The sequence below is a fragment of the Cyprinus carpio genome, chromosome B8, assembly GCF_018340385.1.
Source record: "Cyprinus carpio isolate SPL01 chromosome B8, ASM1834038v1, whole genome shotgun sequence".
NCBI classification, from domain to species: domain Eukaryota; kingdom Metazoa; phylum Chordata; class Actinopteri; order Cypriniformes; family Cyprinidae; genus Cyprinus; species Cyprinus carpio.
In genome coordinates, this window is record NC_056604.1 from 14,276,153 (window position 1) to 14,300,977 (window position 24,825).

The window sequence follows — 24,825 nt, forward strand, 5'->3', positions numbered from 1 at the left end:
GATGCTCAGTAAGGACTAACATTATTCTAAAAGCCACATTTTTCTATTTTTTATTTTTTTTAAATAATTAACCATGGCCAATTTCCATAGATGTACTATGCCAAACTATAAATGATGCTTTTATTATAGTAATTACACTGTGTCAGAGGACAAGAAATACCTGAAGTATCTACTGGAACAGCAAAATTATACACTTTAGCCGATAGTAAGATATTCACTACGGCTGTATTTTGTCCCAAAGAACGATGGCCAAGGCTATGAATTAAGCTTGAGCACTTTTTAAATACAATTTCATTGAGAGTGTAGTGCTCCATTCTCCGTTGACAACCATTAGCGGTTTATTTTTTAAAAACACACTTAGTGTGAAGTGGACGTTTTCCCCAGTCTGCTGCCTTTGACGTCACAGCTCACAGCTCAGTTTGTCACCTTTTGTGTTCTTGCATTTCCATCTGCCAGTCAGCATTGACATGACATCATTTTGCACTTCTGAGTGATTAGTCACATGGCATTTATGACTAAATGCTTTTGTGTTTGTTTCTAGATTGGCTTTTCAGTTTTAACTTCCCATTTTTCTCTAAGAAACAGTATTTTGTCAGTATTTTCTGTTTTTGTTCGCTGTACGTTATGATTTGTGAGTCATAACAGGATTCTCGGGAGAGCTTGAAGAGCTGTGGACATTTCTACAGACATCTAAAATTTGTATTCCAGAGAAACCATCCTACAACCAGGGTTTCCTTTGAGCTCTGTGTAAGAAAAGTCATGTTCTGTGTTTCAAAGTGTCCGACAAACTGACATTGACATTGGGCTGGAATGATTTATGGGAGGAAGACAAAGGAATGTTTTTCTTCAGGGAGAGGAGTTTTCATGGAGGTTATTACGAATCTACAGCTTTCACCTCTTGTAGTCCTTGTCCAGTTTGCTTCACTGTCCTTCTCGGGTACGAAAAATCACAAATATATTCAGTTGAGACAAACAGCTGATTTTCTACCTTGCCTGAGCTTGACATCATACATTTTCTGTATACTTTCTACTGAGTTCAACCAAAGCTACCTTATGCATTTTAAAGAGTGGTACAGATGCATGCTGGGAAGAAATTTGATGGATTGGCCTGTCCTGTTATGTGGTGGCACGTTTTCGCTGAATTTTTCCTTGACATTGTTTGCATTAACCAATCAAAAAGTCAGCTATTAGACACAGATGACTGATTAAAACATTACGTATAAGACAAAATGCCCAAGTGCACATCAGAACCAAGTGGTCTGATGGAAGCTGATTGGTGGAAATGCATTCTTTGTGTTGAGAGTGAACTTATCACCAAATATAGTTAAAACAGTAATATTTTATGTTGCCATTTAAAATGGCATTGATGTATAAAATTATATTATTTATTATTATTTAAAATATTTTAAAATGTGAATTATTTCTGTGATTGCAAAGCTAATTTTTCACCATTACTCCAGGATTCAGTGTTAAATGAGCCTTCAGAAATTGATATGCTGATTTGGTGCAGAATAATAATTTTTTATAATTATCAATGTTACAAAATAGTGATGCTTAATATTTTCAATATGATAAAAAAAACAAAAAAAAAAACATGAAGCCTAAATCTAAATGCACAAATACGTTGTGCTATGTACAAATGTCTGTGAATACAAATGAGACTGGGGTGATACCGTTCACTGTGAGATATTTCTCACTACTTGTTCAGCCAATGACATATGCCACAAACAACAACAAAAAAACAATAGCAAAAACTAAGCTTAAAAAGAAACATGCTTAGATCACCAATGGACCATGAAGCAAATCTTGACTTTGAAACAAATCTTTCCTCTGAGCCGAAATTCAGACACAGAAATCACTTTTCATCCGTCATATAACTCCGAAAGACAGGAGAGCAGATTTTCTGTCAGCAAGGCGCTTTGAATGCTCTAATAAATGTTTTGAGCGAGTAAGGCATAGAGACTTAACAGATTTGCAGGATAATAAAAATTGAGAGAAAATAAAAGCACTTGCCAACAACAGAGCCGCATGAATGTGTTACGATGCAGTAGAAACTGGACTGGAGGATTGAATGGGAAGCAAAAGGGTCACTGCCGCCAACAGGAACATCCATTCTGCTTTGTTTTTCCCCCTCTCCCCATTCAATTTCCTGTCCAAGCAGCTTCGGGAAAGACAACAAACGAGAATAGCCTTATAGTTGAGACAAGCTGGCTGTCTCTCTGCCATTTCAATGAGCATAAATTCCCACTGATTTTAAGGTTATTCTATGATATTGATCTCCACATGTGGCAATCATGGATGGCGCTTTTGTGATCCATGTAAGTGAGCTGATAGCAATGATTTTGAAATGCATGTGGTAAACATACCTACCCCAGCTTCCCTGAGGAAATCCCTTCCTCGGCTGGTCTGGTGTAAAAAAATATTGATTTGCTTCAAGTGTGCGATCCATTCCCAGTCGAGTCCAACAGCTCATTAGGCCCTCAGAGCCACAACATCAACTAATCACTACTTTAACCCCCCTTACATTATGGCTGGTCCACCGGTGTGGCTCCACAATGGAACGTTTTTGTTGTGGGGTTATGGACGTATAAGGAGGAATCCCACCTGAATTGAGCCTTTCCCCTGTGTTGCTTTCTGATGAATGGAGCAAGCCGAGTTCACTCGCTTTCACTGAATAAAAGATACGGTGTAAGCTCTCATGGGATAATACACCGCCTACCCCTCCCAGCGCTTCCCTCTCACTTTCCACTGCAAACGCAGGCTCACATTTCAGGTGCCTGTATTCTCTAGGCTTAAAGTTCTAACTGAAGGGACGTGAAAGGGGCTGCTGGTGCACTCCCTCAGCTGGCTCAAGAGATTTGCCAGGTGAAGGTAATGAAAGAGCAACCAAATGAGATGATATTATACTAGCGGAGAATGTTGAAGGGTTTGCGGTCTTTGGCATGACTAAACGAGTGCTGGTTGGAGCACATATTGCAGTGAGGATGGCCAAATTGTAACTACTCGTATTACTGTTAAATAACTAAAATTATTTTAGTCTATATAATTTCATTTATAATAAATAATGAACAAATGTATGAAATCAATGGTTTCATGTTTTCATACAGACTTAAGTCATTTAGACATAGGCTGATGATATTGACATTGTCAGTCTTTACATTTTAAGACAATTACGTGAAGATGTTAGTAGCTTTAGTATTTTCTCAAGTCTCCAAGTGTGTGTGGGTGTATGTATATATATATATATATATATATATATATATATATATATAACCTTTACAGCCTCAACTACTATATATATACCCTTAACACAGTACTTAGCTGAAGCACCTTTACAGCCTCAAGTATTTTTGGGTATGATGCGACAAGCTTTGCACATCAGCATTTGGCAATTACCTGCCATTCTTCACCTCACTTGTTCACCTCTTAAGCTCTGTCAGGTTGAATGGGGGCAGACACACATTTTCAGGTTTCTCCAGAAATATAGTATTTGATTGGGTTCAAGCTCATGCTCTGGCTGGGCCACTCAAGGACATTCACAGAGTTGTCTATAAGCTACTCTTTCTGTGTGCTTAGGGTCATTGTCCTGTTGGAAGGTAAACCTTCTACCCAGTTTGACATTCTGAATGAAGGGGTTTGAATACTTTTGCAAGGCACTGTATGTAAAAATAATAATAATAATAATAATAATAATAATTCTTTAAGAGCACATTGTAACAGGTTTAATGTTTTCATTTGTTTCCATTTTGTCCACTATAAAATAGGTTTAATTTAATCATTAATAAATGATGCTACCAAAAGTACAAAACCCCATTTGCTAAATCCTCAGTATGAATTTTTGTCCCATTCTAAGTAAGTCTGGTGCAAACATATCCAGAACTGCCCCTCTCCACTGATATATCTCTCTCTCTCCTGCAGTATGATTTATGTTTTCAGAGTTGTGAGTGAAGACCATAGCTGTTGTGATGGGAAAGGTCAATATGTCATACTATCGTGCAGAACATCTCCAAACTCCAGAAATGAACAGTAGAACCAAAATGGACTTTGACAGTCAAAAGAGTTAAAAAAAGAGAAACTCCAGCTGCCTATGCACGTAAACATTTTCCACTTCCCCATCAGGGTCTGACATTTCTATTTCTCCTCTTCCAAGGTCTATATCAGCATTTTTCTGCCACTTACTAGTTTTTTCTGGTGTTGTTTGTACTTTTCTGCTTTGTGGCACTTGTTTATTCAAGCTTTTTAGAAAGAAGAGATCCCGAGAGACAGGGTGCCTTGCCTATAGCCATATTCTGGCACACTCAACATCTCCTCATTGAACTTTGCACAGGAGTCAACTTCAGCATTTGAACCAACATTTATAAAGCTAGCACCAACCTGACAGGCTGTGGGTTTGCTCGACTAATTCAGCTGACTGGTTAAGATTAAAGCTGGTAATACTGCAGATTTGTGGAAGGGATCTTTTGTTATTTAGGTGATTTGTGGAGATGCTCTGTGAGGGTTGTTAAAGCAGCGGCGAGTCTCTGTGTGACAGTGCGACTAATAAATTAATCCAAATAATTGTTGGCACGTTGCAGAGGAGCCGTTGGTTTTACTGAGTGATTATTATTGCTGGCGCTGCCTGTGATTGTGCAGTGCTGACCTGAGTGTATCCCAGAGGTAATTTCTTCATTAGCAGGCACCCTCATGCACTCCCTGGTTCTTTGGCTGAAGGCAGGGTGTCAGACTCGCTGTCTCCCAGTCTCAGCACTTGCAGATAAATCAACATAAAGATTTTGAAAGTGTAATAAAGTCTTCCAGTGGGAATGCTTTGGTGCATGCTCATATTTATTCTGCTGCTTGCACTAAAACCATATTATGATGCTAAACAAGTTCCTGCAAAGCATTTTTTGGCCCTTTTTTGCCTTTTGTCTTTATTACAACCTGAACTACCCCAAAAATAAATGATGAAAATTACCTTTTTGAATCATCATGAAGCATAAATTGAATTATCAATTTAAATTTTTTTTTTTTTTTTAACTTCTAAATTTGTTTTATTTCGGTCAAAAATATTATTCTGCATCACTGAATTAACCTAAATATATTAATTTTTATATATATATATATATATATATATATATATATATATATATATATATATATATGGATAATGTCCTGGCATTTTAAATTTTTATTAAATCAGGGAGAAATAGCTTTTTTTAAGTTACCACTTTGCAGCAGATTTGGCAATTGCCGGTTACCACTAAAACAAACAAACAAAACTTTTCAGCTGTGTTTTTGACTATAACATCATGCAATCTGGTTACGTTTATGAACATAACTGAGGGTTTGAGTTTATCTGGAGAACATTCTGGAGCATCTCGACCCCTGAGGAGCTAAAGCTGGATCTACCTGCTGTTCCTGGGATCCTCGCATGATGAAATTCTAGTATCTTGCTTTATTCATCTCGGAGAATAAAACTCAATGTTTTGCAGCTTTACCCTGAAGAATTAATATGAGTTGCTAGTAAAGCAAAAGTTGCCTGCTAGTTTAGCAAAAGTTAATTTTCAGTAAATCAAATAGATAATATTGGACAAGGTTTCTGAAATATATACAGCATAAGTAACTAGGTCGCTTCAATAGCTGCATTTATTATACCATGTGAATAGTCATCAGACTGAATATTAGCCTACCGTATAGCAATTTGTATATTCCAGTGAACTCTATGTACTCCTCTGCCCTGAAGGCTCAAAGTCTCTGGAAATGATTGTCAACTCGGCTATAGTACCGCTAATTGTGAATCATCATAACAATAGTTTATTCACTTCCATGTGACATTGTTTTCATGGTTGCTGTGCTCTAAGGAGGTGCACGACGCAGGAGTAGTCCAACAGTCTTTTATTAGAATCCACAAAGCAAACACAAGTTGTCGAGGAGCTGGGGTAGCACAACATGTTGACCAAAATAATAGCAGACAAAGCTCCAGGGGAAAACTGCCCCCCCACCCCGAACGTTGTGTCCTTGCGCTGACATAAGCAGTCCAACAGATGATGGAGGGTGGGGGTTCAGGAGGCGGGCGTGGGGCAGGCAATAGGAAAGTGGCATCGTTCATAGGGCCAGGGCGGAGCAGATGGAGGGAGGAGCCAGGGAGGAGCCTGGAGCAGGAGAAGCCAGGTGGAGATCCAGAGGCCAGCCAGAATTTGAGCCCACGGTGGAGTCGAGGGCGGTAGGAGCCATGGTGGAGAAGTGGCAGACAACACCAGTGGGCCGACCAATGGAGACTGAGACACAGGAGGAGCAGACCAAACTTAAGCCGAGCAGATGGAGAGCCAAGGCGACACAGAGGATCCAGAGAGCCAAGGCGTAGCTAAAGGCTGAGGCGGGGATCTGGAGGATCAGCTTACCCTCAGAGACGGGGCTTCCCTCCAAGCTCTCGATCTCCACCAGTTCTCCCTCGGGGACGGGCGTTGTTCCCAGCTCACGCACATGGTCAGACGATGCTTGAGGCTTAGGGGCTATGATTGGCTCAGTTGCAGCTTTACACGATGGCTCACGTGTCGCGGCAGGCTCAGGCTCTCCATCTGCAGTGGGCTCAGGTGATTGCTCTGTGCAGCAAGATGATGGCTGGCAGGTCTCTGGTTCGGGAGTGAGTCTAGAGATGTCCTCCTCGGCAGGGCAGACGGTGAATGGAGATCCGATGTTCTCCAGCACCCACTCCACGAAAGCAGCGAAATCTTCCTCTTTGGGACTGTTCACTGGCAGGCATGCCTTATTAGTTAGTGTTGGTGACTCAGCACAGAGCCGATAACTGCTTTAATCAATGACTCAGATTAGCATCCGTGTTTCGCTGTTAAGATGTGTCGCAGGACAAAGGGTTATGACATCACTCTCCAGCTCCTTCTTCTCCTAAGAGCAGGAATCTATATTTCAATAGCTCAGATGCATAGAGACACATGAAAATGGAGGCCATGTTTAATATTCCTCCATATTTCTGGAGATTGTAAATTGGACATGTTTTATTCAGAACGGGTGGTTTTGGTGCACATAGGGCCAATGCAAATGAAAGATTAGCTACATAAAATGGCAAGCATAAATCAAAGAGAGTGACAAGAGCGGGCTCAATCATTTTGCCGTGTCACAGTTTTTATAAATGCTTCCCATCAGTCAACATTAAGGACTAGAATAACACACAAGTCACTCAAAAATATGAATGGTTTTGATTTCTGTTAAATAGCATGATGTTGCTCTGGATATTTTTGTCAGTCCCTTGCATTATTATCTTGTGATTATTTCTTGTGTTTTTTTTTTTTTATTGTAATCTTAATTAGTGCATTTTTATTTATAGTATGTATGAGTGTGCATTCAGTGTTGAGAAGGATAATTTAAGACTAATTCAAGAAAAAGTTGATTAAATTGAAACTACTTAAGGTGGAAATATCTTTGAAAATACAGAACAATGAAGTTATTACATTTTTAACTTAAACAGAGAGATTAAAATTTATCTTGACTCAACCTGAACAGATAAATTTATATTAAACATATGTGCTCAACCACAGCATGTAGGTAAATAATACAATATACTCATATTTGCAGTGTTTTGTAGTGGTACACTGCTACTTTCTGAGAAAGCGTCTTGTTACAGAAAGAGCTGTTTGAAAACATCTGAGCTTTTGTCTCTCTAAATAAAAATATTGTGAAGTTAGCAACGTCACTGCTATTAGTTACAGGTGCATGAGGTTGATAAATTGCTGCTAGTCGGATAGGTTCAGCTGTGCAAAGAGGAACTGTCAATTTATACACCAATGTTTAGACATAAAAACACTTTTTGATAAATGAAGATCAATTTGTACTTGTCTAGCAAGCCAACGTTTGCATGCAACCATTGATTTTTAGAGGCTATAAATAAACATTCAGCCAGTCACCCTCAAATCGGCCCTGCTCAGAAAAGCATGCATAATCCATATGATTTTAAAACATGCATGTCTAAAGAAATTGTATAAAGCCTAGTGCCTGTAAATTTGTTTCTTTGCACATATGAATGACGGATGTGTTCATATTTTCGATGCAAATTTATTATAATTATATATGGTATTTTAATTTGATTTGCATACAAATAAACATATCTATCAGCTATTTCATATGCATGACTGTTTTATATTTGTGCTATAAAACTATGTGGATTAGCACAGTATAATTAGTTTAATTCCTGATATCACTGTATATTTTTTTTATGTTCTGGGTCTACGTCATAATAAACCAGACATTTTTAAATAAGCATTTAAGCTGTCATGGCTAAAAATGGCTTTCTTGTTTAGCAATGTTCAGCTGTTTTCTAGAAATACGTCTCAGAGAATAGTGCAACAAGCTCTTTATGGTCACATATCCTATAGATTTATTGGCTTGGGGCTGCATGGTAAGGCTTTATAACCTCTGTATATGACATTGCAAAGATGCCATTTCAGCTTTATAAGTTAATGCTGTTTGTTAAAACCCGGAGCTTTGAAGCTAAGATTTCCCGGCTGAATGGTCAAACTGTTCCCTACTGTACTGTAGTTGAGGCTACTTAATATTTTAGTTTTGTTCTTGCCAGGGGTTCAAACTCAGGCCTTTAGGAATGACAAATGGGGGAAACTCAACGAGTGATTCACAAAGCTGTCTCCAGTCTGGTTGTAATGAAAGCTTTGACTCCGAAGACAAACTCTACAGAATAAATGTCCCATTGCAGCCAACATAATATAATTACAACTGTCAAAATAGGTAAATATATGGTGAGACTATAGTATTTAATGTCTGTTTTGATGCCGCCAGTTTCCACGGGACACTAATTACCATCTTGTTTCTCAGCAGGCAACATTAGCGCAGGCTTTCTTAACTGCGGCAGTTCTAGCTAACTAGCGCTAGCAATGCTTACTATCCTCTCATCCGTACATCAGTACATATGTTGGGTCCGAATGCAGAGATTATTATCAGTTTAATGCAGTGCTTCTGGAAGTTACCAGAGAGTGGTGACTAATGTCGGTGTGACAGAGGCAACGTTTAAAGTCCTGAAATGTGAGTGTAATCTTCCCACTTTTACATCACCTGTTAATTAAAGACATCAATCACACGCCAGGCCCCATCACATCCTTGAAAGCACTCCAATCTGAGGGCTTGCTGAATGAGACACAGTTGTCATTCATCTGGCAAAGACAGATGGCATTGACAGATACAGTGGCTTTATTGACATTACACACGATTATGTATAGGAAAATATTTTAGCATGGTTACAGATTGGTTTGTAGTAACTTGGATTTTGATACAGGCTTAAGTAAGTGACTTTTATATTGTATGAATATATTTTGCAGTTTTATTAGGATTACCATTCCGACAGGTTGAGATAAATGGCTAAATCTCTACTGAATTAATTCTTCTCCGTTTTAATAAAGACTGAGAAGAACATCAACCCTAAATAACTCTTCCCCATTAGGGAAGATAAATTTTGAACCATTTATTACTATACAAGCAATACATGGGCCTTGTTTATACCAATTATTATTATTATTATTATTATTGGAAAACAATCAGACAGCACTTGGAAAATGGTATGCAATGTTAAAAAAATATGTTATTGTATTATACTATATATAAGTAAATAAAAAAATGAGTAAATATAATAACTAGTAAGTAATATAGTATATATAATATAACATTTATAATATATATATACATATTAATATATTTAAAATGTATATTGTAATATATACTTGATATAATATTTTGGCAAAATGTATAAATAAAAAGCACTTGATATGAATTATATTATATTATATTAATTATGTTAAAATAATATTATATTATAATATTATATTATTATATTATATTATATTATATTATATTATAAAATAAAAAATGTTAATTGAGAAAGTACACCTTCATAAGATATGTTGTAAAATCATAAACATTGGGACTGAGATTTCATCTTCCAGTAAGTAACTGTAACACTTGGCATTTTGAATGTGACATTGATATCACAAGAACTTCTTTGGATAGGGCTCTTTTAGTCCCTCTTGCATTTTTCTTTTTATTCTACTCTGGCAAGAGTAGAGTGGAAAAGGCAACAGACTTTGCAGTCATGCAATCTGGTCACCCTATTTAATGAACAATATCTCATGAATTATTCCACTGGACTACACTTAAAATTTCTCTTTTTTCTCCCCAAATCCTTACTCACATCTCTCTCTTAGTCTATTTCCAAGGGGGTACTTTAAAACTTTATTTCTCCCCTTTTTTCACTTCTAATCCTTATTAGCATCCTTCACTGTGGGAATGTTTCTAAAGCAGGCAAACGCAACAGACCGGCTGCTTTATTTTTTTATCTGTCAAAATGATAAAAAGTATCTTGGATTATCCATCTGTTTCATTTATTCTGTAAATAATGCACATTTTTAGTTTAACGCAACCTCTGATGTACAACACATCAGCATAAGTTCTTGAGTGAACTGGTTCTGGCTGGATATATTGGGCCATTTCTTGTCATTGAGTTGAGATGACGCAGCGAGAATTAACTTCGGGTTGTTGACATATCCAGCAGCATACTTACGGTGTTGTTGTGCGTCTCCTCTGTGCGTCACTCAAGATTATATATGCTTTGAAATAACTTTCTCTAAAAAATGTCACCAGCATTATATTGACAGCTGAGTCACAGTCCTTCCTGTTGGGTCACAGAGGTAAAGATGGGACATTCTCCCTGTAGCTACATTATCTTAATGCGCAGTCATAGATGGTCACCGAGTGGAGTTGAAATTCCCAGCACTACCTCTTAATGTCTGACTCAGAAAGCATCATTTCTCTCCTGTCAGGTTATATTGAAAAAGAGTGGCCTCAAATTCCATAGCAGACATTTTCTTATTCCTGTTTCCTAAATGGATTCCTCAAGCATTAGATATGTCTGAATGCTCAGCTTCCCCAAATCACCAATTTTTTGTGAACATCTCAGATCGTCATTGGATATGATGAGACGTGTAGGTATATGGCTGTAGGATGTAGATTTCAAATGAGAGAAACAGATCTGAGTGTAATAGACGTTGAAATGTGTTGCAGAATCATAAGCAGCCTGCATGTTTCATCAGACAGATATTGATACACTTTGAACACACAAACTTCCGATGGGTTAAACAACAGAAATGTGAAGCTTGTATTTTTATTTTATTATTTATTATTTTTTGTTAAAGCATTTTGAATTATTTAGTGATTTAGTGAAGTTTTATTATTTAATCTCTAAAGTTGTCTAAATCATGTTTTTAAAGTGGGACTGGGTCATTCCTCACACGCAGTACCTTCTGAGCTCTGTAGCTTTAAAAAGTAAATATGACTGTGTTGTAAATCCAGGAAGATTTTTTTTTTATAAAAGGATTTACCACATTCAAGCTCAGACACTTTATTAATTATAAATTGATTATTTATACAATGGCAAGAAAATGAACAGGATGCCTAACAGGATGGAGTCTAGCAGGATGTAAATAAAGATCTAAAGTTAACCACTGCACAGTGAGGGATTGGAAATTAGATTACATGGAATGTTAAATTAATATTTAAGAAATATTACAAAAGGATGGAAAGTGATATTAAGGACATATAAAAAATAAGGACAAAACTATAAAATAATTAGCAGTTAAAAATATTCTTGTTTTTACTGTAAAAAAAAAGCATATTTGGTCACGTTGTAGTAATCATAATTTGTGTAAAAAGGGAAAACGTGTTGGTGTTTTACTGCCACTATGTTAAAGATAAGGTATGTGAAGTTTTTCATAAATATTTTTTGTTACACTGGTTGAAAGTCTGTCCACAGCCTTAAAGCAATCAATAATTTCAGTTCGGATGCAATGATAGGATGTCCTACATTCCCATCAAACAATGAGAGGTTGGGGTGTGGCTTGCAGTTGCAGCCAATAGTGAGAGGTTGGGGTGTGGCTAATGTAGCAGGCTGGCTGAGCCAGAGGGTGATTTTAGACGGCATGGAAAAATAAATTCAGATTCTGTTACAGAAGAGCAAGCCAAAAGTTCAAAGAGTTCTTAAAAATACACAGAGACAAGACAACGGGGTAAAACAAGTGTAAACACAGGCAGTGTTCTTACAAGATGGAAGGACTCAAACGATACGACAAACTTGCAGAGTATCTTAGCAGGTAAGCTAAACATCAAGTTAACAGTATTCCTAATATGTTGGACGCTTAATTAAAAGTCTAATTTTATTTGTTGAAACATGCCTTCACTTTTTAGACCCATAAGAGATGTGTATGTGATGTTTGGTGATGGGAGAGGTGCAAAAAGTGCAAGGTTGTTTGAAACATGTTGTATATTGGTAACGGTAGATGACACTCTTAGCACCAAAACTGCATACTCCACCTTTAATGTCAGTTAAAAACTGATGGGGAATGTATGTATGTGTACCTTTTGCAAAACAATTAGATGGAAGCACTTTTTTTCTTTTTCAATAGTAAGGTTGTATGGATATTTATCTATTTAAAGTACTTTTAACTGACAATACTTAAAAATCTATCAGTTTTTAAAGTAGTACAGTTGACTTAATGTACTATTTGAAAATTCTCTTCTGTGTCCTATTAGTGCTGAACTATGAGCTATTTCACTTCTATGTTTGCTTTTTTTAACATCTGGCCATTGGCTTGCTAAAAGGTCATAACAGCAAAATAAGTTATTCTTACACTCCCTAGGGGCTGCAACTAGTTTATTATAAACAAGACATGATTGAGGCTCATGCTCTGGTGTTGACTGATTAAACTTTGTTGGCCAGGACAAGTGAAAATCACATGGCAAGCATCTCTTCTCTGAAAGCAGCGAGTGGGAGGCAGAGTGGAAAGTGTCGTGGGAGATGTACCTCAAATGTAATCTGTAGGTACACATTTTGCTGTTATTGCTATTTCTGAACATACCATGGGAGAATATCACTGCTATTTGGCACCCACTTAAAGCGGTCTTTAATATCCATGTTTAGTTGAGCAAATTACAGATTCCAAAGATCAGTCTGTTTTGATTTTGTCCTGGCATTTATGTGATCCGGTTGTCCTCCTGTTTTTCATCATCTTTTAGCATGTGTAGGTGTGTATAACATATATTCACGACTGCTAAAAAAGACTGCTTAGAATCCTGAGATGCCAGAATAGTATAAAAAGTCATCAGTACATGTAGACTAGATAGACTTTCATGGCCTTACAGCTTCACCATGTCGACCTTCTCTTTGCTATATTCGCCTTCCGTTCCGTTCTGATTTTTTTTTTTTTTTTTTTTGCTTCCTTGACCCTGACTGAAACGCTTCACTCTTATGAACTTTGGTCATCACTTCTGTAATCTTCTTTCTATTAGCATCACAAAGGTACAGTTTCCTCCTTCCTTTCTCCTGCTATTGATACTGAGCAGGAGCACATCATAACCCAGAGGTCTGGATGAATACTGATTGTGCCTTGTACTGACACCGTACAGCCTCACTCAACTGCAAAATATTCTAGTAAGTAAGAGAAAAAGCTTGACATTAGCATTCTCTGCAAATCAGGAAATGGAATTCTATGTAAATTGCACTGACAGTAAATTGTTGTCATAAATCCCCCCCTCCCTGCTTTTTCACAGTAGAGTAAGAACTGTTAACTCAGCCAAGAAATTGACCTTGCAATAAATTTAATTAAGCAGGGATTGACTTTCGACATATATAAATGTTTTGTATTTACAGGGCTAAGCCAACAGGTCTAAAACGCTGTTGGCTTTGGCCTGGTAAAGGTCAAGGTGTGTGTGAATGCGAGTTGGAGTACTCTGTGTGTGTGTGTGTGTGTGTGTGTGTGTGTGTGTGTGTGTGTGTGTGTGTGTATATATATAAAATAAAAAACTCACTAACAAAAAAAAAATCCTATAAAAAAATTACTTATGTTCCAGAAAAAACAAGACATCTAACAGACTTATGTTAAAGACCAAAAATATAATCTATAAATGTTCCAGACCTAACATGAGGTCTATGAAATTAATGTAATAAATGAAATATATATATATTAAAACTTAGAAAAGTCTTTATTTATATTTATTTATATTATATATTATGTTATATACAGTCATGGCCAAAAGGTTTGGCAGTGACATAAATTTTGTGTTGTGCAAAGCTGTTGTGGTGTTCATTCACATTGTTTCTAGATTATTGTGTAGAGTCTACACAATTTTAAATAAATGCTAAAAGCATCATTGGCCAAAAAATGAAGTTTTCACAAAAAATCTAAACAAATTTCACTGTTTGTTGATCCTGACACAAAATAACCAGCTAACATTATTTTCCTAATCATATCAGCAGCACATGTGAAAGTCTGAATGAGTACTAGTCAGGTAATATCACTATCATACAAATTAGACTGTAAGAGCAGACAGATTGCGTTGAAAGGAAGGAAGAAGCGCATCCAATCACTGTGTTCTTGTTAGCAATGGTTACCTCCAGGGTAACATGTGTAGCCATCAACTCTTTGTATCAAAATGGCCTCACATGCAAGGAAATTGTTACAAAGAATATTGCACTTGAAAGAACCATTTACCGGATCATCAAGAACTTCAAGGAGAGAGGTTTGACTGCAGTGAGGAAGTCTTCAGGACATCCCAGTGTGTCCAGCAAGCTCCAGGACGTCTCTTCCTGAGGAGTCAGCTATGGAATCGTGTCTCCAGCAGTGCAGAGCTTGCTCAGGAATGGCAGCAGGTTGGTGTGAGAGCAGCTGCACACGCAGTGAGGCCAAGACTATAGGACATGGCCTAGTGTCAAGATGGACAGCAAAGAAGCCACTTCTCCAAGAAAAACATCAAGGACAGACTGAAATTCTGCCGGAAGTACAAGGACTGGACTGCAGAAGACTGGTGCAAAGTTATTTTCTCTGATGAAGCTCCCTTCCCACTGTTTGGGACATCTGGAAAATCAATTGTTCGTAGAAGAAAAGGTGAACGCTACATGAGTCCTGTGTTGTTCTAACAGTTAAGCATCCTGAGATCATCCATGTGTGGGGTTGCTTTTCAAACAAGGGAGTGGGCTCTTTCATAATTCTGCCCAAAAACACTGCCATGAATACAGAATGGTATCAAAACGTCCTGCAAGAGCGACTTCTTCCAACGATCCATGAGCAATTTGTTGATTATCCGTGCATTTTCCAGCATAATGGAGCACCATGTCACAAAGCAAGAGTGATAAAGAAGTGGCATTACACGATGATCATTACGTTGAAATTTTGGCAACACTATGGATCTCAATCCCATAGAGAACCTGTGGTCAGTCCTCAAAACCCGAGAGGACAAGCAGAAGCCCACAAATCGTGGTCAACTCCGAGAACTAATAAGTCAAGAATGGATCGCCATCAGTCAGGATTTGGCCCAGAAACTAATATCCAGCATGCCAGAGCAAATTGCAGATGTTATGAAAAACAAGGGTCAACACTGTAAATATTGACTCATTATATAAATTTTTTGCCAATAAAAGCCTTTAAAACTTGTTTTTCAGTATACCATAGAAACGTGGAAAAATAATCTACAAACACTGAGGCAGCACACTTTGCAAAACACAAACTTTATGTCACTGCCAAAACTTTTGGCCATGATTGTACACATGGGGACAGTTTTATTTATATATATTTTTTTAAAGTAATTACTTAAACTTTTATCCACTAAGGATACATTAAATGAATCAAATATAAAGACAGGAAGTGCTGTTCTTTTTATTATTTATGAAAAATAAAAACAAATATATATATATATATATAAAAATAATATGTGTGTGTGTGTGTGTGTGTGTGTGTGTGTGTGTGTGTGTGTGTGTGTGTGTATATACATAGGGATGTCACGATTATGAAACTTGGCTGATGATTAATTATCTAAAAATAGTCACGTTTTTATGATTAATTGTCTGTTGGGCCTTGGCGATTATGACGATTATGCAGATTATCATGATTAATTGTCTGTTTTTTATGGCTTTCATTATTAATTTTAGGGTTCATTAAATAATTATGATGTCACCTTTTAATCTTTTTTGAATTATTGTTTTGCAGTGTAAGATTACATAGATTATTCCAAATTCTAAGATTTGGCCAATACTGATCCAACACCAGCGCTATTTTTTTTCTACACCACTACAGAATATCAATACTGTGTTTGTGGAACTAATGGTAACTCTTTTTTTTAAACCCTTTGTTAAACATAATCCACTAAATACTCACTTCCTCATTACAGAGAAAAACTTCTTTTGAATAAAAATATATACGCTATCAAATTAAACTAGTTGACTGTATAATTTAGCAGCAAAAACAATATATTGGAAAAAAAAAACATTTAGTTTTCTGTTAACTATTTGTATTCTTACAAAATACATTCCTGAAAATAAGATAGAAATCATGAGAAAATTGTAATAATCTTTCTGTGTGCAAAACATTGATAAAGTGAAACACTTCAAAAAGAGCAGCACAATGCTCTTATGCACATCTAGGGTGCAGAATGATGTGCTTGAAGCAACATGAGTGACAGCATGCTGCACTCCACATGGTACAAACAAAGAGAAGAGAAATGAGAGAGCAATGAACTCCAGCAAGATGTCATTTTATGCAAAATACCTTAAGTATTATAACGTGAATAAACCAAACAAAAATCTAACAATGCAAATATAAATATTTCCACCGTGCTGACTGTCATAACTGAACGTGATGTGCTGTTTGAATAACTGACAGCTGCGGCAGAAGGAAGATCAATTTCTGTAAACTTAAAATTAACAATGTAAATATAACTCTGTCCCTCAGATTAAGATATGGAACAGCTTTAGATGATATAGGCTACACAGTGCATGAAAACCAAACTGGTGCTCTTCTGTTTCTTTTGGTGTATGACTCCCCCTTGTGCCATATAAAAAGCACAATCCACGGTTAGATCAAATAATCGCGATTAGACAGTTATTTAATTATTGCGAAAGTCCTACACATGCACACACCTTTTTTCACCATTAGGGGTGCTCCGATCAGGATTTTTGAGGCTGATCACCGTTTGCCGATAACATAAAGCAGTATCTGCTGATACGATCACCGATACCGATTTTTTTTAAGCCTTCTTTTTATCATGTAAAGTTATTTATAACGATGATCCAATCAAGATTTTTAGACATGTATTCAGACCTGTATTTCATTTTTGAAAATGAATTCCCCTCTTAGGTGAATCTTGTGAGAGGGGATTTTTTAATTTGAGGGTTGGAGGGGGGCATTTTTTAGACATTTTTCAAAAATGTAGTTTTTGATATATAAATTATCTCACCTAAATATTTGATCACGCACTGCATTTTTGTTTTGACAATTGTGCAATTGTGGCACAAGAGCTTACACACAGCGCAAGCCTGATGAGCTGTATGTGAGGCGGCCTTTTACACCAGGTTCACACATACTCCGTATGCAGTCCATGTGTTATATGTGAGTGGTGCAGAAGAAGCAGGGACTCTCATTGTACTTTCACACAGGAGTCCGCTACTGATCCATGGCTGTTTACCACGAACACAATATTTCTCCATTATTCAACCATGAAAATAACCATTGAAACTGTCCCATAAACTGCCAAGTAAATAACAGTGTCAAGGTCCATAAAAGATATAAACGTCATCGTCAGAATACTCCATCTGCCATCAGACGTGCAATCTGGGTTATTTGAAGTGACAGGAACACTTTTTGTAAGCAAAGAAAACAAAAATGCGGTGCCAGTGAGAGGACATGGTCGGTTCACTTTTGTCGTGGCCACGACATAATAACTTGTGGGAACGTGAAAATATGTCGTGGCCACAAAATAATAATTTGTGGGAACGTCATATTAACTCGTGGGAACGTCATATTATGTCGTGGCCATGAGATAATTTTGACGAGGTAACGATATCCTTATGTCGTGGCCTCGAGATGCTATGTTGAGGGAACGACATCCATTTCTTGTGGCCACGACTTCTTATGTTAAGGGAACGACCAGTGGGAACGACTATTTTTTTTCTCGTGGCCACAAGTTTAATGCGTAAACAAACTTGCATGACAATAGCAACGCGGGATTATCAGCGATTTATTCATTAATATTATATTTTGAATTAAGAAATTATTATATTATTTATTATAGAAAATATTTCATTATTAAATTATTATAATAACCATATGCCTTGGCTACGGGACGTTATTGCGTGTGATCAGCATTCAAATGAAGTTTATCATGAATAAATAATAAATAGAATGAATAATTGTTATAATGAATGAATAAATAGATTCATTTGTAAATGAAAACACAACATGCTCATTTATCATCACATCACGTCAAAACTTTATTGGCATAATTGTCAGATAAATGATAAATAAGCCTGTTGTGTATTCATTTACAAATTAAACTAGTTATAGCCCCTTCAAGCACCACAGCCGTCACTGGCATGTAATAAAGTCCGGTAGCCAAGGCATATGGTTAATATAATAATTTAATAATAAAATATTTTCTATAATAATTTAATATTTTCTTAATTCAAAATAAAATAATAAAAATAATACATCTCTGATAATCCCGGGTTGTTATGGTTACGCAGGTTTGTTTACGCATTAAACTCGTGGCCACGAGAAAAATATGTCGTTCCCTCAACATAAGAAGTCGTGGCCACAAGAAATGGATGTCGTTCTCTCAACATAACATCTCGAGGCCATGACATAAGGATGTCGTTACCTCGACAAAATGATCTCGTGGCCACGACATAATAAGACGTTCCCACGAGTTAATATGACCTTCCCACGAATTAATATTTCCTCTCAACAACATATTCTCACCATAACATCAAAAACCAAACAAACAAAGTTAATCATACAAACCAAACACTTTCATAATATGAAAACCCTGAAACACAAAAATAATGACTTTATTCAATAATTCCTGTCAACGGTCTCCTCTGTGTCACTCCATATCGCCGTGCTGTGTATGCTCTTCTGTGTCCTCCGCGCCACATGGATGTGCTGTTTTTTTTTTTTTTTAAATCAAAGCTAAATACACATAGAAACAGTGCATCCTTGTGGTGCGGATGCAAATTATGCTATTGAAAAGAGGGATGCTATTTCGTACCATCATATGAAATTTGTTATATTTAGTGTACACAAAATTCTCCCCGAAAATATGTGTGTGTGAGAGAGAGAGAGACAAATACAAATACAAATACAAATAGGATAGAATGGAAGTCCTAGAGAGAGAGAGACCAATAGAGCTACAAATAGGATAGAATGGAAGTCCTCAAAGAAAGTCTTTACTGTGACAGAAAAACAAGTATGTGTACTGTATGTATGAGCAAAGCATGAAATATGTGACCGGTGTGTGAGTTCAAAAGTTGAAACAGAATTGCAGGTGAAGTGGGTCACCTCACGTGTGGCAAGCTCTGAGCACTTGTGTGTATGTGTGTGCATGCATGTCTGCACATGTGTTTGACGGGTAGCTAGGTACGGTCGGTCAGAACTAAGGCCAGAGTAGAGCAGCTCAGCTCCAGAGAACTCCTGTCAAGCAGCAGCTGGTTTAGTCACTGATGGGGTCCGTCATGCAGAAAAACACAACGCCATATGATGCCCGAGCTTTGCTCAAATGGAGATTGCTTAAAATAAAATAAAAAAAGAAAAGAAAAAGCAAAGTACCCATGTAACCCTAAAACTCTCTAGGGAACTTAACTCATAGTGGTATTCTGTTTCAGTAAATAAAGCATGTAACCATAGTGACAGTGAATAAAGTAATTTCAAAGATGGCAACTTCCATAACACCAGAAAGTCTTATCACAATTGACACAATGTAATTTAATAAATTCATCCTTTCAAGACATGAGTTCATCCGTCAAATCTTTATGACAGTAGCTTTTAATGCTTTATTTATTTTTAACTGAGTGTAGAGCGCAGCACTTGGCTTGCACACAAACCAAAAAAATAAAACTGATGGGAGCAGCTCAGAAGGAAGGCAGCGAATGGATATATAGTCAGTAATGTTATTTATTTCATTTAAAATAAGTGATTAAGTTTATAAATGTTTTTTAATAATTTATTGATTCATACAGTTAATAAGAGTCATTTATTTTTGAATTGCATTGCAGTCTACAAAATGAAGTTTCCATGAAGAACCATCCATGGAACTTTTCCATTGCACAAAACGTTCTTTATAGTTCTTCACACTAAGAGTGTGGCTCTGGTGTTGTTTAATTCACTACAAAGAACCAGCTCATTAGAACCATTTGTTTATGAATTGGACTACAGTGGTCACAACTCAGTAGAAATTGTTTTCTTGCTAGTATTTCATGTTGCACTGTCTGTTTATCTAATCACATTTAATTCAAACTGCGAACTGATGTTCACAACTTGGGTAGAATATGTTTTGTGCCATTTTGGATTTGTGCAGTATTTAGCACTTTAAAACAGGGCTGTTACTTTGTGAACATAAACTGTGTGCGTTATCAAAATCTGCTAGAGATAATTTAGCTCTACACATTAAGTCTTGAAAAATATCCAGTACATTGAGGTAAATAAAAAGAATATATTAGACCATAAAGTCAAAATAAGAGTTTGACTTGATATAAAGTTTAAAGAACCTTTGGATTAAGTGAATTTATAGAGAGAAATTTGTTCTAGTTTCTGAGATAAGAGAACTTAATTACCTGTCAGGAAAGAGCTGACTCATCCTCATATACTGTACTAAAGGGAAATACTTAGATCAGGTCTGAGATAACTATTGTAAAACTAATATCTTCTCTGCTAAGCTCAGTTATTTACTCGGTATGTGGCCAAAAACCGAACAAGTAAACAAGCAAAAATGATGACACAAACAGCTTGTAAAAAATAAAGTATCAGTCTGTGCCCAGATTCAAACTGTGGGATAATATAAAACTGTGCATAGACATTATTTTTCATGTACTTTGGTAGATCTGTAATGAATTGTTTGCACAGATCGAATATGTACATAAAGCAGAGCTGTTGTTTAAATTCGCAAGGCTGGGTGTCAGATGCCTGTCCTCCATAAAGTTCAATAGGCTGAGGCAACTTATTTATGGGTACTTTCTGTTGTTCATAGATCATTTGGTCTTGAGAAAATCATTCACTATACCCTTTCATTTACTCTACCAGAGGGTCATTTCCTGTGTGCATTTCCCTACTTGGACAGGTTGTGTGGGCAGTGATTCACATCGTGTCCTGGTGTTTAGATGTGAACCTGTCGTGCTTTACTCACGGCAGCCAGGAGTCTGTTCTCTAACTTTACCGGTGTGTGGTCCGTCTCTGCTCTAGGTTCCTTGGTGGGTAAAGAGTCCACATTGAACATTCCCAACTGTGCTGTGTCCACTCATTCAACCTGCATTTTTCTCCAATGTGGCAGGTAGTAAGGACCGACACTGCGGGAAACATGGTGTGATACCCCAGAGGCTTAATACATCTAAAATGACCAAAATAACATGTTCATAGGTGGGTGAATTGAAGGTCAGGCTGTGCAGAGGTCCACAGAGAAGCACTGCTATATTTATGCTGATATTTATTTAAAATAAATAGAAATAACAGTTATTTTTGTTTATTTTATATTTATATAAAAATATAGAATTTTTAATTATATTAAAATTAAACAAAAAGTAAAGGCGGGCGTACACGGTGCGAATTCGGATGGTCGGAAGATCGTATGTCCACGCACACGTCACGAGTGAGTTTATCTGAAAATCGTACGGACGAGGTGATATACGACATGATTTCACGACCTGCCAATTTCCGAAGCAATCGCACAAAGTTGATAGCCGCGTTCAACTTGAAGCAGCGCTGCACAGAATGATCACTGTATGACATCAAAGTACCGCGAGAGCGATAAGAGAGCACACAGATCCAATGCATTCGAATCGCTCTCGCATTACCACACACAGACATCAATAATCAGCTTATGAACCTCAACAATGGTCAAAATAAAAAAATATAACTGCTCTCCCTCTCTCATAACTGCATATAAAATATTGATACGATCCGTGACTGTTTCCTATACAAGTTCTTTTTCAGCAACAGGAAACCGGGACGTCTGGTCACCCTAGTGTGTGTGTTGTTGTATATGGTTTATGGGGACACAAATATCTATAATGACATGGGTATTACAACGTAAACATGGTTTATGAGGACACTTCCTATGCCCTCGTAAACCAAATGGCTTAAAAAAAATACTAAACAGTGTTTAATTGAAATTTTAAACATGCATTTTTCCGTGATGGATAGAGGTAGTGTATGGGGATAGAATATACAGTTTGTACAGTATAAAAAAAAGCGTTACGTCTAAACTACATATTCGTGTGTGTGTGTGTGTGTGAGAGAGGGAGAGAGAGAGAATTAAAAAGCATGGTACATGCTACTAGAAACATCATACAGCGCTCGCTGTTCCTGCCAGAGTTCAGCGAGTTTATCCTCTTAGTCAATAGTCCACATTCGCTGTGGCGCTGCCGTCTTCGTCTTTCTTCTTCTGTGGTTTTCCTAGTTTGTGATTGGTCAACTTCAGATAGATCAACAAATCGGCTCGTTCAACCACACACGTCACAAATTCAAACCAATAGCTCACAAACTTTTTAGACATGTTTAAAAATGATCGGGAGGTCGGGAAGTGCTCGTAAGGCACTCTGCTCGGCTCGTAATTCCTCGCACATGATACGAGTCGCGAGCATACGAGCATACACGATTTCCACACGATGGAAAAAAATCGCATGCGAACTCGTACGACAGCAAAAATCACACCGTGTACGACCGCCTTAAGTCATTTGGATTTTATTACTATGCATTGTAAACAGAATTGAATTTTTTGAGTTATATTTTGAGTTTTATATATATATATATATATATATATATATATATATATATATATATATATATATATATATATATATATAAATAACTCTGTTAGTTGTCTATGTCTTGTATTATTTGCAGACAGTGAATTATTTTTAGACCAAAGCAATACAGTTTGCTGAAATACTAATCCTTGACCTGAGAAATCTGGATAATCCTTTCAAGCTGGCTCATAATTCAACAAAACAAAGCTTCAAATCTTTCTCCAAAAGGAAAAATAAAATTCTGTATTCAAATGAGCTGTTGTGTGACTCAAGATACAATGTGTCTAATAAAAGTCAAAAAAGAGAAACCGGGGCTAGGTGAGCATTGCACCTGGACACTGATTCTCTTATCTCCTAATAAAAAGGCCAGATCCTCTTCTCTCTAGCACTGCCCCTCTTCCCTGAAGTCTCTGTTTTACACACACACACACACACACACACACACACACACACACACACACACACACACACACACACACACACACACACACACACACACACACACACACACGGCAACCTTTAAACAGCTTGTCAAAAGCAGCGTTAATATTGTCAGTGACAATAATTAATAAACAGATTAATCATGTTGATGGCATGTGCGTGTGAAGATGGCCCTTCAGGTCTGTGTGAAAATGAGTGGGACCTCTGTAAGAGAAATATGAAAAGAGGGAGGGCACCCCTGTAAGGACAATAGCTTTGATTTACTTCTTGTCCTCATTAGTGCAGTCGTGTGATGGGTCTCGCCCAGTCTGCCCTCTCCCTTGGCAGGCAGGCACAATTAAAGTAAATTAAAAGGAGTCACTAGCCCTGGGGGTCCAGAGCCACAGCTGCTGCTTCTCTTTTCCGTCTGCTTATGTTCTTCAAAATGGAGTGCAAGGCATGTGTTTTATCATACACCATTCCAGTATGATTCAAATGATTTACGAGTTCACGCTTACATATAATTAGCTGAAGTATTATAATGCATATTTGGCGTGCTGACAGAAACAGCATTTGTGAGTGGAGTGGCGAACCCTGGCCCCACCCCTGTTAAACATTTTTAAAATATTAAAAACAAAAAAAAAAAAAAAAATAAAAATAAATAAACCTGCGTTAACGTGCTCATTTTGACAGCACTAAATATATAATATAATATAATATAATATAATATAATATAATATAATATAATATAATATAATATAATATAATATAATATAATATAATATAATTATGTATGTATGTAATTGTACTCCCAATTCCACTAACATTTTCACACTAGAATATTATTAAAACCCAAAACATAATTTGAGGTACAATGGAAATTATGCTGTTGTGGGAATTGTCATTAAGTTCAGAGAATAAAAGGCAGATTATCTATTGATATATGTGTATACATTAGGCATTCCTGCTGAGAGTGTGACAAGTAAGTTAAGAGTACACAGGAGCAAAAGTGCCCATAGCTGAAGAAACACCCAGTTACAAAACCTCTGAGCGGGGATAACTGGCCTACAGCGGCTAAAATATGTATTGAACACATCACCATTTTTCCCAGTAAATATATTTCTAAAGGTGCTGTTGACAATTTTTTTATCAGATGTCGGTAACAACCCAAGTAATCCATACATACTGTACAAATAAAACAAAACGAATAAGTTCAGAAATGAACTTTTTGTGTAATAAAAAAGAATGACACGGGAAAAAGAACCGAACTGCTGAAATTTGTTTAATACTTTGTACAAAAGCCTTTGTTGGTAATGACAGCTTCAAGACACCTTCTGTATGAAGAAACTAGATTTTGATCTTGGCTCATTCTTCCACAGAGTTTTCAAATCTTGAATGTTCCTTGGGCCTCTTCTATGACTCTGACCTTTAGTTCTTATTTTTTATTGGATTCAAGTCAGGTGATTGGCTGAGCCATTATTGCAGCTTTATTTTCTTTTTCTGAAACCAATTGAGAGTTTACTTGGCTGTGTTTTGGATCATTGTCTTGCTGAAATGTCCACCCTTGTTTCATC

General features: G+C 36.9%; 1 protein-coding gene and 1 long non-coding RNA gene across 5 annotated transcripts in view; both read left to right on the forward strand.

Moving 5' to 3' along the window:
- The window catches only part of grid2 (glutamate receptor, ionotropic, delta 2), a 382,152-nt gene that overhangs the window by 72,139 nt on the left and 285,188 nt on the right, over window positions 1-24,825 (forward strand). The window lies entirely within an intron of this gene.
- On the forward strand, window positions 11,895-21,503 carry LOC122138245. Its single transcript, XR_006155443.1, has 4 exons — window positions 11,895-12,140; window positions 12,767-12,864; window positions 21,148-21,277; window positions 21,358-21,503. It is a non-coding gene; the product is annotated as an uncharacterized LOC122138245 (long non-coding RNA).